This window comes from Squalius cephalus (genome assembly GCF_949319135.1).
Source record: "Squalius cephalus genome assembly, chromosome: 8".
In the NCBI taxonomy this organism is placed as follows: domain Eukaryota; kingdom Metazoa; phylum Chordata; class Actinopteri; order Cypriniformes; family Leuciscidae; genus Squalius; species Squalius cephalus.
In genome coordinates, this window is record NC_137129.1 from 21,380,235 (window position 1) to 21,393,333 (window position 13,099).

Genomic DNA, 13,099 nt, shown 5'->3' on the forward strand with positions numbered 1-13,099 from the left:
CATAGATTGAGTACGCAAGAAGTAAAAATGCATGTGCCTTGTGTTTATCAGTATCCTTATGTTTGTTGGGTAAAAAAGAAAAACTATATAACCCCCCCCCCAGATTCTATAGATATCGCGATATATCGATATCGTGAATTCTTTTGGCCACAATAACCGTGGTGTGAAAAATCTAACATCGTGACAGCCCTACTGTGAATTTATGTTGAAGAAAAGTTTCATCCTTCAATGACATCATCCCACAACGGCCATTATGAAGCCCCAAATTCATATTTACAAATCAGTTAGACAGATAACCTCAAAAACTCTAGTTAATAGACTCAAAAACCTTCAAACAAATGTGTTATCAAGCATGTGGTACTTCATTCATGTTTTATATGACACAGCATTTGTCCGTAACACAGTGGACAAAATAATGAATCAAATGTACATTTTAATTAACATATTTTAAAAATCATTAGAGCTTAAGCTTGCCAAATAACTAATTTAGCACATTAAGGGCATATATTATTTAACCAACTAGTTTATTGATCAAAAAAGAATACTGATTTCCTGACTTTTTGGCTGACATGAAATGTACCCCTAAATATAGAATGACCCTTAAATGCAGTAAAGGTAGACAGGCTAACTTGTTTTGAAAAGGAAGTATGACATATTTTTTAAGTTACTCCTCAAATTTGGCACATTTAAATTCTTGAGAAAGATATACGAGATAAGCTCCAAGCCTGCAATAATCAATTGGATAGTCATAAAATCTACTGACCGACTCAAACTCAGCATATATTATGTAGCCTATGCATCATTATTCTGAAGATAGATGTTCTGTACCAACCCAATATTGTTACCAATTCTGACACAGTTATCTCCTTTTTGAAACTTTTAGACAAAAATTAGGGAGATATATTTCTTTATATGTCTCACTTCTCCTTTATCAAACGGCAAAATAGGACCATCACATTGCTCTTTTCGCACATAGCTTTTGGAAGGGTCGATCTTAGATCTACCACTATTTCAGATATCCTGCATACAATCTGTGCAACAGGACAGGTCGTCTGACCAATCTTTTTAACTGCCCTAAATAATTCTCGAATGGAAATCCAGAAGTGTTGTCAAGTGGACCATGGAATTTCCCATCATCAGCTAAGTGAACAAGGCTATTCACATTATAGAGCACATATTCCTTGCCATAGAGCTTCCCAAAGTGCTCCACAAAAGCCACTAGTAATGCCTTTGCATATTCACACATTACAGAACACAGGGTTGGATCAATAAGAATTGAAATTCCAACTGAGAGAAGCATACAGTTATTGTAAGCACATACAAGGAGTGCATACAACATCACAAAGAACAAACTGATCCCGTGTAGAGTAAAAACTGTCTTAGTTCAGTTGCCTTCCACCTGTTTTTTTCTTCAATTGACCTTGGTTTACGAGCAAATTCTGATGGGACATAATTCTTAATGGAGAGTAATTTCTGAGATAATTTGATTACTTTCTGTGATGGCAGTCTTTACAGGACCACTTGTCCATATATCTAAATGCATATAATCATGAGGGAAACAAGATACATATCAAGTTCAGTAAGTGCAGATCTAGTTTTGTGGTGGTCTTCATCACACATGCTTCTGAACGTTTCATTCGTTCTTAGGGCAGCATTGGTCTCAGGGAAAGTCATGCGCTTTTGCATATAGTCACCACATTTACCACATGACGAATAAGCTGTATGAGACTTAACTCCCTTAACATATACACGAGCAGGTGCATCACAAACTATCTCCCATTAGCCTGCATGTCATGTCTCTGATTTCCTTGATGTTTTATGATACTGATAGGAAATTTTACTTTTCCCGCCTCAATCTAGGAAGGCCTTGATTATTGTGCAGTCTATGTATAGCAGACTCTCCTGAGAGTCATCTGAGCTTGTTGTCACTGTCACAGATACTCATTCTAGGGTACGTTTACAGGACAACGATATGCTTAAAACTGAGAAGTTTTTCTTTTAAGTTTTCCGCGTACAGACGACACCATTGTCAAAACGATCCCCATTCACACGGATCCGAGAAAACAAATAAAAACCCTGTATTCTGCAGCCAGGCCATTAGAAGGCGATGAAAAACTATAGACTGAACACGTAATATCCATGTGCATGACACCATCGTCTTCAGAGAGTCAGTTTACCTTGTAAACGAATGGCCAAAACGCATAAACAGTTTTACATTTTTAGTTGAAACCGGTGTTGTGTAAACTACCCCTTTATTTTGTTTGAATTTCCCGCCACTCATCCGTTTTCTTGGACACTAATCATCATCACTGCTGTTTGTCATTTAGTTAATCACCATGTATATTTAGTTCCTCTTGTTCCTCAGTGTTTGTCCGATCACAGTTACATTGCTTAGTGTGTGTTGCCCTGCCTGTTTATTGTATTAGTATTTGGAACACTATTCTTCATCTTCTTCTGTCTGCCAGCAATCACCCACGACAGATGATTGGACCAGAAAATGGATTACGCTGCGAAATTTGCTGCGGTGGCTCATTGACATTCACTGAGCAGTTCTGTCGTTGCGCCATCACCCTTTGACGACGAGACCCTCAAATCTCTGTTCTGGATAGGGGCCAGCTACAGTATCACCATCCCATTGACCTCCTAGACACCTCTGGATTAAACTGGAGGGAGGCCATCATCAGGTGTCTGGAGAGCGTCTGTCCCCGATTCAGGACACAGCCAGAGCCCAGTCCACCACCACCCTCGACCGCTTGAGCGTCCCGCAGACGAAGATAAATGAACCATTGCCCTGAAGCACCAGAGTGAGTTTGACCAGGGGTGTGAGCCAGCGACATCTGTGGCTAAGGGAGTTCTGGTGGATTTGGAAACTGGGCACTGGCTGATTGATTGGGACACAGAGGTACTGCTTCCCACCCTATCCCACCCTGAATCATTTGTCTGTTCTTCATCATCGCTGTTAGTAGACAGCATGTAGACTGTTTCGTCAACCTGTTGGGAATTGGAATTACCGTTATTAATCTCATCAAACTTACCTCTGTCACATTCACCGCAATGCTTAGCCTCCTCTGCTGGATGCTTGCAGCACTTCGTCTTCCCTGGGAACGCCCGGCTGTGACGTAGAGCATCAGGTCGTGCAACCGCCATCAGTGCCTGAGTGAATGGATCTTGTCGCTTCACCTCTGTCCTCTAATCCCTTCGCTCCATCTAGGCCCTTCCACCTATCAACTCCGCCTTGGCTCCTCCCACCTTCGGCTCCACCAGATACCATCTGCCTTGCAGCTTCACCGGGTTCCCTCGTCCCACCGACTCACCCTTGGTCAGTCATCACTCTGATTCTACCACAGACTTACAGGCTGTCCGCTGCGTTCTGTTCCTCCACCCCTGCGGCTGCAGCGGGTTCCTCCTTCCCTTCGGCATCGTCTTTGTCCTCCGTCACACTGGCTCCGCCTCAGCTCTCTGGTAATCTGGCTCCACCTCCGACGTTCATCACCACGACTTCGCCTACGTCTCCAGTGCCAACGATGTCTCTGTCTCTCGTTAACATCGGCCCTGCGCCTGGAGCTCGCCTGACAACGGCTCCCTCTCCGTCGGTAGTCCCCCGAATGTAGCCTGCCAAGTTTCCATCCTGGCTCCTCCCTCCTTCGAATCCTCTGTGGGCTTTCATCCAGGCTGAGCTATGCGTCAACACCTGGCCACTTCACCTCATCTCAACCTTGGCTGCTTCCTCCATCTTCTCCTCCCTGGTGTCTGCTGCCTGCCTTTACCAGCCCTTCGCCTACCCTTCTCACCAGCCCTTCGTCAACTCCTTATCCTCCTCCAAAGCACTCCGGTCTGTTTATTCTTGGGTTGGTGACAGAGCCCTGATTCTGCAATTGTCTTGTCTTTCGTGAGCGTGCGGTTCTGAGCTCGGCCTTCTGTCCGAAGTTGTTTTGTTTGCAGAGTGTGGTGCTCGGATCCCAACACTTTGGTTTCGGTTCTGGATTCGGACATTCATGCTCTTTGTGTTTATCTTCTGTTGTGAGCGCACTCTGTCTTGTTGTGTGAGCATGCAAATTCGAGTTAACATTGATGTTGAAAACATTGAGTTAAGCCAAATGACGTTTTATTAACAAGGTTCGGGAGGAGCACGTTCAGATAATTAACACAAGTGGAGAGCACTCAGCAATCAATGGTAAGAGGTGTATATATACTCAGCAGTCTCACCTCATTTCATTGACAGTTTTTGCAGCATACTAGCAGCCATGTCACAATCAAGCTCCTCTTCCAACGAAGACGCAATTTCCAGGGATGCACCTTCGCACTCCGCCGATCCCACGGTCATCCCTCCTACGCCGGTCGTCGCACTTGAGCCCCCGGCTTCTCCTCGCGGCCGCACACTGGCCCGATCAGCCCGGCGCTCAACAAGATGTCGAGACCAGTCTTCGCCGCCCCCGGCAAGACTCCCATCTTCTTCCCCAGCTTCCTCCTACCGCTCGGCCGTCCCGACGATCCCACCCATCGGGAAATGGACCGTAGCTGGACTGAGGCAAGCGCTGGGTAACTCAGACTTACAAGCTTCGAGGAAAATGAGTAAAGCGGAGCTGTATGCTCTGTACGTCTCCCTCCAGTCAACTCCCAAGACGACTCACAGGCAGAGCAAAGCCCGCCGGGCTCAAAATTCGCCTGCCCAGTCTCCACCGTCGTCTTCCCGCACAGGACGCGGCTCGCTTCGGCCATCGAGTCGCCGCAGCAACAGGCCCTCAGCGAGCCTGGGCCAAGCTCCAGATTTCGCCATGGCAGGTCCACTACCACCTTTCGATGAGGCCCAGCCCTCCACCTCTGCTTCCGCTGCCGCAGCGCCACATGCAGCCGGGCCCAGCGGCCTCCCCACAGCCGCTCAGTTTTATTCTCCCGCTGTTCATAACCCTTTTCCGTTTCAGTGGCCTCCAGCTCCAGTGGCAGACACTAGCGCGAAGCTATCGCCGCTAGCATCACAGGTCCAACAATGTCAACAGTTCTACCCAACAGGTTACAACCCCGCCCATTTCCAGTGGCCTGCAGCTGCAGTAACTCAAACGAGCTCGGGCCCGCCTCCGCTGGCAGCCCAAGCTCACGTGCTTTCTATCATCCCTCACATCCTCCTACTAACTTTCCTTTTCAATCTTCAACAGGTCTTCCGATTGCAAGGGCACCGCTGACATTCGCAGCCCCGGATTATACCCTTCCCAGCTCTACCATCCAAACTAAATCACCATATTTTCTCTTCACAGCCACTCCGATGCCCGTGCCGTCCAACGCAGTTGCTATAGAACCCCCACCAGTTTCCCAATCCATCCGCGCTCAGATCCTCTCAGGTGCGGATGTAGACTTATCTTCTCTGTTGTCTCTCCTCCCCGCAGCTGAATCAGACCGTCAAGTGGATTGCGGTGATTTTTCAGTAACCCTGAAAAACACAAACACACACTCATCTCGCGTCCTTTCATTTCCCGAATTTACGATCGCTTTTTCACGTTTCACTGAAATCATCTGTTCAGCCTTCCCCCATAGGCGGCGCGAACTGAACGATTACTAAGCAATCATTGCCGAACTCGCACTGTCCTATGGGGGCGGGCATTTCTACACGTACCATAAACTTTTTTCTGCCAAAAGTGCCGTGCGAGTCGCACAATGGAACCAGTGCACATACTGGGGTGCACTTGACTCGGATCTCCACAGCAGGGTATTTTTAGGCTGCAAAAACATCACCTGCGCAGTTTGCAGGTCAGTGGCGCACCCAACCGCATCATGCCCACAGGTTAACCCTTCCTCTCTTCCCTACGTGGGAATAAGCAATGCTAAATCCACCAGCTATGTGCCGCGTGCTGCAACCACCAGCGCAATACATGACTCTGCTTTCGACGAAAGCAGGCAGCCTTGTAACCATTTCAACGCGGGCAAATGTCAAAGATCGCGCTGCCGGTTTCTGCACATCTGCAGTTTTTGTGGCGGCGCCCATGCTCGCATTGTATGTCCAGTCTTCAAGTCTGTGAATAAAAAATCTAAAAATTATTTGGAGACTCCTGTGAATATTTCGCGCATGCACTTCGAACTAGCTCATCACCCGGATGCCGAATTTACTGATTATCTGCTGTCAGGTTTAAAAAACGGCTTTAAACCCGGCTTAGAATGCCCGCTTTCCCAAAACATCATATGTAATAATCTTCAATCCGCCCTTATAGAACCTGAAGTCGTAGACAAACTGATCAAAAAAGAAGTTGAGTCAGGCTTCATGATCGGTCCGTTCGACAATCCTCCATTTAATCTGTTTCGTATCAGCCCCATTGGAGTGGCTACAAGGAAATTCTCGGGTAAAAAACGACTAATAATCGACCTGTCAGCCCCGCACAATTCCCCGTTCCCAAGCATAAACAGCTTGATCCCTCTCTATGAATTTTCGCTCAAATACCACGACATAGATCAGGCTATCGATATGATCAAAATCGCAGGTCGGGGCGCTTGGCTTGCAAAAATCGACGTTACATCCGCTTTCAAAGTAATGCCTATCCATCCAGGTTCATGGCACCTATTTGGAGTTTGCTGGCTCGGGAAATATTATTTCGCAGTGCGTTTAACTTTCGGATGCAAAAGCAGTCCTAAAATTTTCGACATGCTATCAGAAGCCGTCTGCTGGATTTTGTCGAACAACTACGTCATTCCCCACCTCATTCACTTGCTAGACGATTTTTTAATAATCTCGTCTCCCAATGCCATCCCAGCAGCGCACATCCTCACAGTCCAAAAAGTTTTTTCTGAACTAGGAATTCCTATCGCACAGGAAAAAACCATGGGCCCTGCAACATCCATCGAGTTCCTAGGAATTCATTTGGATTCACAAAAATTCCAAGCATCCCTCCCCAAAGAGAAAATTGATCGAATAATCCTTGTCTCTTCTACTTTCCTTGAAAAATCTAATTTTTCAAAACGCGAACTCCTGTCCCTGCTTGGATATCTAAACTTCGCAATGCGCATCATCCCGCAGGGCCGCCCCTTCATCTCGCATCTCCTCTCACTCGCGTCCTCTGTCCACTCACTAGAAGACCGCATTTCTATAACTCAAGCATGTCGCGACGAACTCAGGCTATGGTTAACATTTCTAAAACAGTGGAACGGCCTATCCTTTTTCTACAACAACCTGGTTTCATCCCCCACCGACATCCAATTGTTCACAGACGCCGCCCCCTCAATTGGGTTCGGGGGATTTTATCAAGGTCGTTGGTTTGCGGCTCCGTGGCCACCAGAGCTCCACGACATATCTCAATCCTCAGCTCTATTCGAGCTTTACCCTCTCGTAGTAGCAGCTTTCCTGTGGGGAAAAGAATGGGCCGCTAGTAGCGTTTTAGTGCATTGCGACAATGACGCAACAGTGCATTGCATTAACAAAGGCCGTTCTCATTCACCCACTCTGATGCCACTCTTAAGGCGTCTCATCTGGATTTCAGCTTGCGACCAATTCATTATCATTGGTAAACACATCCCTGGGTCAAAAAACCAAATCGCTGACTCTCTGTCTCGTTTTCTGTTTCAGAAATTCAGGATGCTGGCTCCAGAGGCGGATCAATCCCCAACTCCAGTTCCTCGCTATTCAGAACTAATATTCCCGTAACCCACCCGCTAAAACCCCTGCTTGACGCATCACTCGACACTATCCTCCAAGCAGTATCTCCCAGGACCCTTCAATCCTACGTTACTGCTTGGAGATCTTTTAAAACATTCCATGTCTCTCATAACTTGCCTTTCCCTGATTTTTCTCTTCTTTCAATCACCTCTTTTATCTCCTACCTTAATATCTTTAAGGGCCTACAAGTCAGGTCCATCAAAGGGTATTTGAGCGGCATCCAGTTTTTCCATAAATTGATGTACGGCGCTCCTTCCTCCGAGATAAACAATTCACAAACCTCCCTCCTGATCAAAGGGATTCAAAAATCCCAGCCTACCCGTCCCGACGCCAGGCAACCTATAACGCTAGACATTCTCACCAAATGTATTCACGCCCTCCGCACAGGCTACCAGCCCCTCGATACCGCTCGCACACTCGACGCCATGTTTATCTTAGCTTTTTTTGGTTTTCTTAGATGCTCAGAACTCGCCATCACTTCCAAATTTGACCCAAAAATCCATCCCACCATCTCAGACTTGTCAGTACTAGATGGCGAAACCATTTCATATTTGATCAAACAAAGTAAGACTGACCAAACCAAAAAAGGTCATTTCATCTACATTTTTAACCTCGCTTCGCAAATCCAACCATACCAGTCAATTCTGGCATATCTGCAATGGAGAAGTTCTCAGGCTAAATCTCCTCTAGAACCCCTGTTTTTAGATGAATCCAAAAAACCCGTGACACGTTTTTGGTTCCAGAAACACCTCAAATCTGTTCTCCAACAGTCAGGCATTCCAGCAAAGAATTTTTCAAGTCACTCATTCCGCATCGGGGCAGCAACTTCAGCAGCCCAAAAAGGCCTCTCCCAACAGCAGATTCAAGCCCTTGGGAGATGGTCCTCCAATGCTTTCCAAAGCTATATCAGGACCAACCGGTTCCACATTAAAAAAGCTCACCAAATCCTCATCGAGTAAAAAAAAAAAAAAAACTCACTCTCCTCTTTCCTGTCTCCTCTTTCTGTCCAGCGAGCATTGGTCTCACAGCGGATGGAGTGAGAACTTTCCCAGTAGAGCACTTACGTTTTCTCTTTCATCCAGCGATGCAGTGTGAGAAATCTCCTGGGCAAGCACTCATTTTCCTGTTTCCTCTTTCTGTCCAGCGAGCATTGGTCTCACAGCGGACGGAGTGAGAACTTTCCCGGTAGAGCACTTAAGTTTTCTCTTTCATCCAGCGATGCAGTGTGAGAAAATCTCCTGGGCAAGCACTCATTTTCCTGTTTCCTCTTTCTGTCCAGCGAGCATTGGTCTCACAGCGGACGGAGTGAGAACTTTCCCGGTAGAGCACTTAAGTTTTCTCTTTCATCCAGCGATGCAGTGTGAGAAAATCTCCTGGGCAAGCACTCATTTTCCTGTTTCCTCTTTCTGTCCAGCGAGCATTGGTCTCACAGCGGATGGAGTGAGAACTTTCCCGGTAGAGCACTTACGTTTTCTCTTTCATCCAGCGATGCAGTGTGAGAAAATCTCCCGGGCAAGCGCTCATTTTTCCGCTTTTTCTTTCCGTCCAGCGAGCATTGGTCTCCCAGTGGACGGAGTGAGAACTTTCCCGGTAGAGCACTTACGTTTTCTCTTTCATCCAGCGAGCATTTGGTCTCACTGCGGATGCAGTGTGAGAAAATCTCTCGGGCAAGCACTCATTTTTCCTCCTTTCTGTTTCTTCTCTGTCCAGCGAGCATTTGGGCTTAGCGGAAAGCGCAAATCATCCCGATCGGTCACTGTAAACTACAAACCGCTCCCCGTTCGCAGACCAACAGGGGCCGTCAGTCCAGGCAGTGAGCCACCATTACGGGTCTCCCCGGTCAAGCATCCAGGCCCCTTCTTGAGATGCCAGCCCGCCAAACTCGGCACTCATTTGGGGGTTCTTTAGTCCGGCGGCTGTCCTCTGCTCTTTAGCCTTTGGGGGGAGTACTCTGGGTTCGGGCCGAACTCCGAGCTCGGAGCCCTCCCTCCGGACAGCACGCCAAATACGCATTAAACTTTACCCCTTCAAAATAATATGTAAGTGTGAACTCGTGAAATGACGTTTTATTAACAAGGTTCGGGAGGAGCACGTTCAGATAATTAACACAAGTGGAGAGCACTCAGCAATCAATGGTAAGAGGTGTATATATACTCAGCAGTCTCACCTCATTTCATTGACAGTTTTTGCAGCATCCCTCCACCACCCCTTCTCCACGCTTCTAGTCCTAAACACTTACATACCGAGCTCGGAGCCCTCCCTCCGGACAGCACGCCAAATACGCATTAAACTTTACCCCTTCAAAATTATATGTAAGTGTGAACTCGTGAAATAGTAACCGTTTTCACACTTAGTAACCTAGTAACCGTAGGCCTATCATGAACATGAAGCAATCATGTTTGAATGAGAAACCTGAAACAATGGTGTTAAATCAAAATGAATTGTTTAAATGAAGTGAACATCCTTTTAAAAAATCTGCATTATCATCTGCAATGTGAAAATTACTTCTCAATGGTCAAACAATGGTCAACTCATTGGTCTTCTAAGAAATCTAATCCTGTTCGAATGTGAATGTCTGTGATTGCTTATGCAAACGAAAGGCTGCATCCTAGTGAGACTGCATCCTTAGTCCAGTCCTTCTGAGGTTTGTATAGTCTTCCTCAGCATTAAACTCTAGAATGAGGCGGTCTAGTAAGTGTGCATGGCTACGTCATATATGTTTCCGCCCCCGTGGTCACGGCGCGAAAATACTTAAATTATACTTTTGAAAAATCCTTCATATTAAAAAATCTTTATATTAACTGACTTTCTATTGATGCAGTACAGGTAATTACAATCGTTTGTGGTCTCCCAGTGGTTTAAATTTATTTTACAGTTTAGCATTGTGATTAATTTACAAAAAAAAAAACATAATGACTTCATCTTGTCTTGCATTACGTCGAAATTGGATGAGATTAGTGTTGATTCATTTTCTGCTTTTTTTGTAATTTGGAATGTGTGCAATGGATTGTGGGTGATTGAAGGACACGAAGAATACACTTGATGCATCCTTCAAAATAAGCCGAATGAAGGATGAGGAACAAATGCTGCCTTCAAAGGATACATCAAATTGAGACGTCCTTCGACAGAGCTTGATGACGTGGCTGCTGAGATATGCAGCCTTACTACCCAGCTAACAGGGAACGTTCCCATAACTTTCACTAACGTTATGTAAAAGTTATATAAATGTTAGTAAAAAACGTTCCTGAAATAATGTGTCTGGAACATTCTTATAATGTTTATAGAGCTAAAATACATTATCGTAATGTTGAGAGAAAAACGTTCTTAGAACAAAGTTTTTAGAACGTCCTTGTGATGTTATTTGTTCTTGACTGATGTTCTGATAATGTTGAGTGAAAACGTTCTTAGAACAAAGTTTTTAGAACGTCCTTGTGATGTTATTTGTTCTTGACTGATGTACTCATAATGTTGAGTGAAAACGTTCTTAGAACAACGTGCATTGAACGTCCTTGTGATGTTTTTGTACTTGACTGATGTTCTCATAATGTTGAATGAAAATGTTCTTAGACCACCGTTCATTGAACGTCCTTGTGATGTTCTCATAATGTTGAGTGAAAACGTTCTTAGAACAACGTTCATGGAACGTGCTTGTGATGTTTTTTGTACTTGACTGATGTTCTCATAATGTTGAGTGAAAACGTTCTTAGAACAACGTGCATTGAACGTCCTTGTGATGTTCTCATAATGTAATTTTTCCTCTTTATGATTCCATTGTTTGGACTGTGTACTACCCAGAGACTCGTACAAAATTGTGTGTATGCTGTTAATGTTTTGTGGATTCTGGTCTTTCCTGTCACAACATAATTGCATCCAAGACTTTCACTCTGATACTTGTGTATGCTTTAGTGACAATAAAGAATGTACATTTATTTGAATTTATATTTTCAATTACATTCATTTAACTGGTTGTATAAGTCACAACTGAAACGGTTGATGACTGTTAAAATATATTTACAATTTTAAATGGTAGAATATAGTATTAATTAAATTAAATAACTAAATACAATTATCAATTAAAAAAAATGGCAACAAGAACATTCTTTGTGCTACATATGTAATGAAATGCCCTTTGAGGTCTGTATCTGACAGCAGGCCACGATTGTAATTTTCATATTGTTTAAATTCCTCTTATTTAAGTGATCATTAATTTTGACGGTGAAAATGTATATCATGCTAACAATGAGTAGTGTGATGGATCATGGCCATGGTTGCCAACCTTGATTACCTGGTTGAAGTGAGACTTTCTTGATGGCTGAATATATCACACACGTTTGCTAGTATTCTCTTTAAATTGTAACAGCTCAACCTAATCAGAGCCTAACATGCAGAATAATCATCAGGAATAAACAAATATTCTCCGAAAACATTGGACACTATACAATATTTTAAGTATTATATACAGTACTTTAATGTACAATTACACCTGAATAGACTGAATAGATCTCTTGTGCTCCTAAAAGCTTCTGTTGACAATGTAGTAGCAGCAGGTAAATACAGATCAAATTAAAAAACAAACATAACTTAATATCACTGAAATGAAATAGAAAGCTGCGCTTACAGATCCTCAAATCCACACATGTAAACACAACACTGACGTCTTCATTTTATGCTATTCATTTTACGCAGGCTTTAAGTTAATTTGACCAACTATTAAGATGTTGTTTGAAAAGTAAGCTAGTTAAGATTAAAACGTGATATCCATATCGCATTAAACGGATCATTACCGAATTCAGGGGTGTTTAATAACTTCGATAGTTATCAAGCACCAGCTGATTTAAGTTTTTCTTCAAACAAAAGTAATTTTCTGATAAATCATCGTACACATACATGTGTTTTGTTGTATGCACAGATTTTGAGGGTCGCTTATAGAAAGAGGCGTCCTTGTTTCGAAGCATTTTTTAAAAACATAGATAGATCTACATAGATGTTTTACACGATAAGATATGTCAGAGAACCTTGTGCGGCATTCTATATCCGCATAAAGGGTTAAAATATAAAATATACATTTTAGCGCCATTTAAAAACTAGGACGGTATAATAATAATATAATGTAAATGTCTCACGTGAAGATGATGGTTTAAACCATAATTTTATCAAATCAAGCTAATTTATGCGAACAAAGAGAAGACCTAGAGTTCACTAACATTAGAGCTAACTGTAGGAAACAGATATCCGGGGGAGATTGTAAAGAAAACACCATACAAAACATTACAAGCACACCCGGCAATACGATAAGTGTTGCGCTAGTGATGTTAAAAATGGTTAAACAATTTCAAAACAGGTTGTTTCAGAAGAAATGCAAAGATGTGCTTTTTACGAGCGCCCGCTCGACACGTGACGTCACATCTCCGCACTGCTGTTTTGGCGCGCTTTATGGAACTTTGAATCGTTAGAGTCACACAC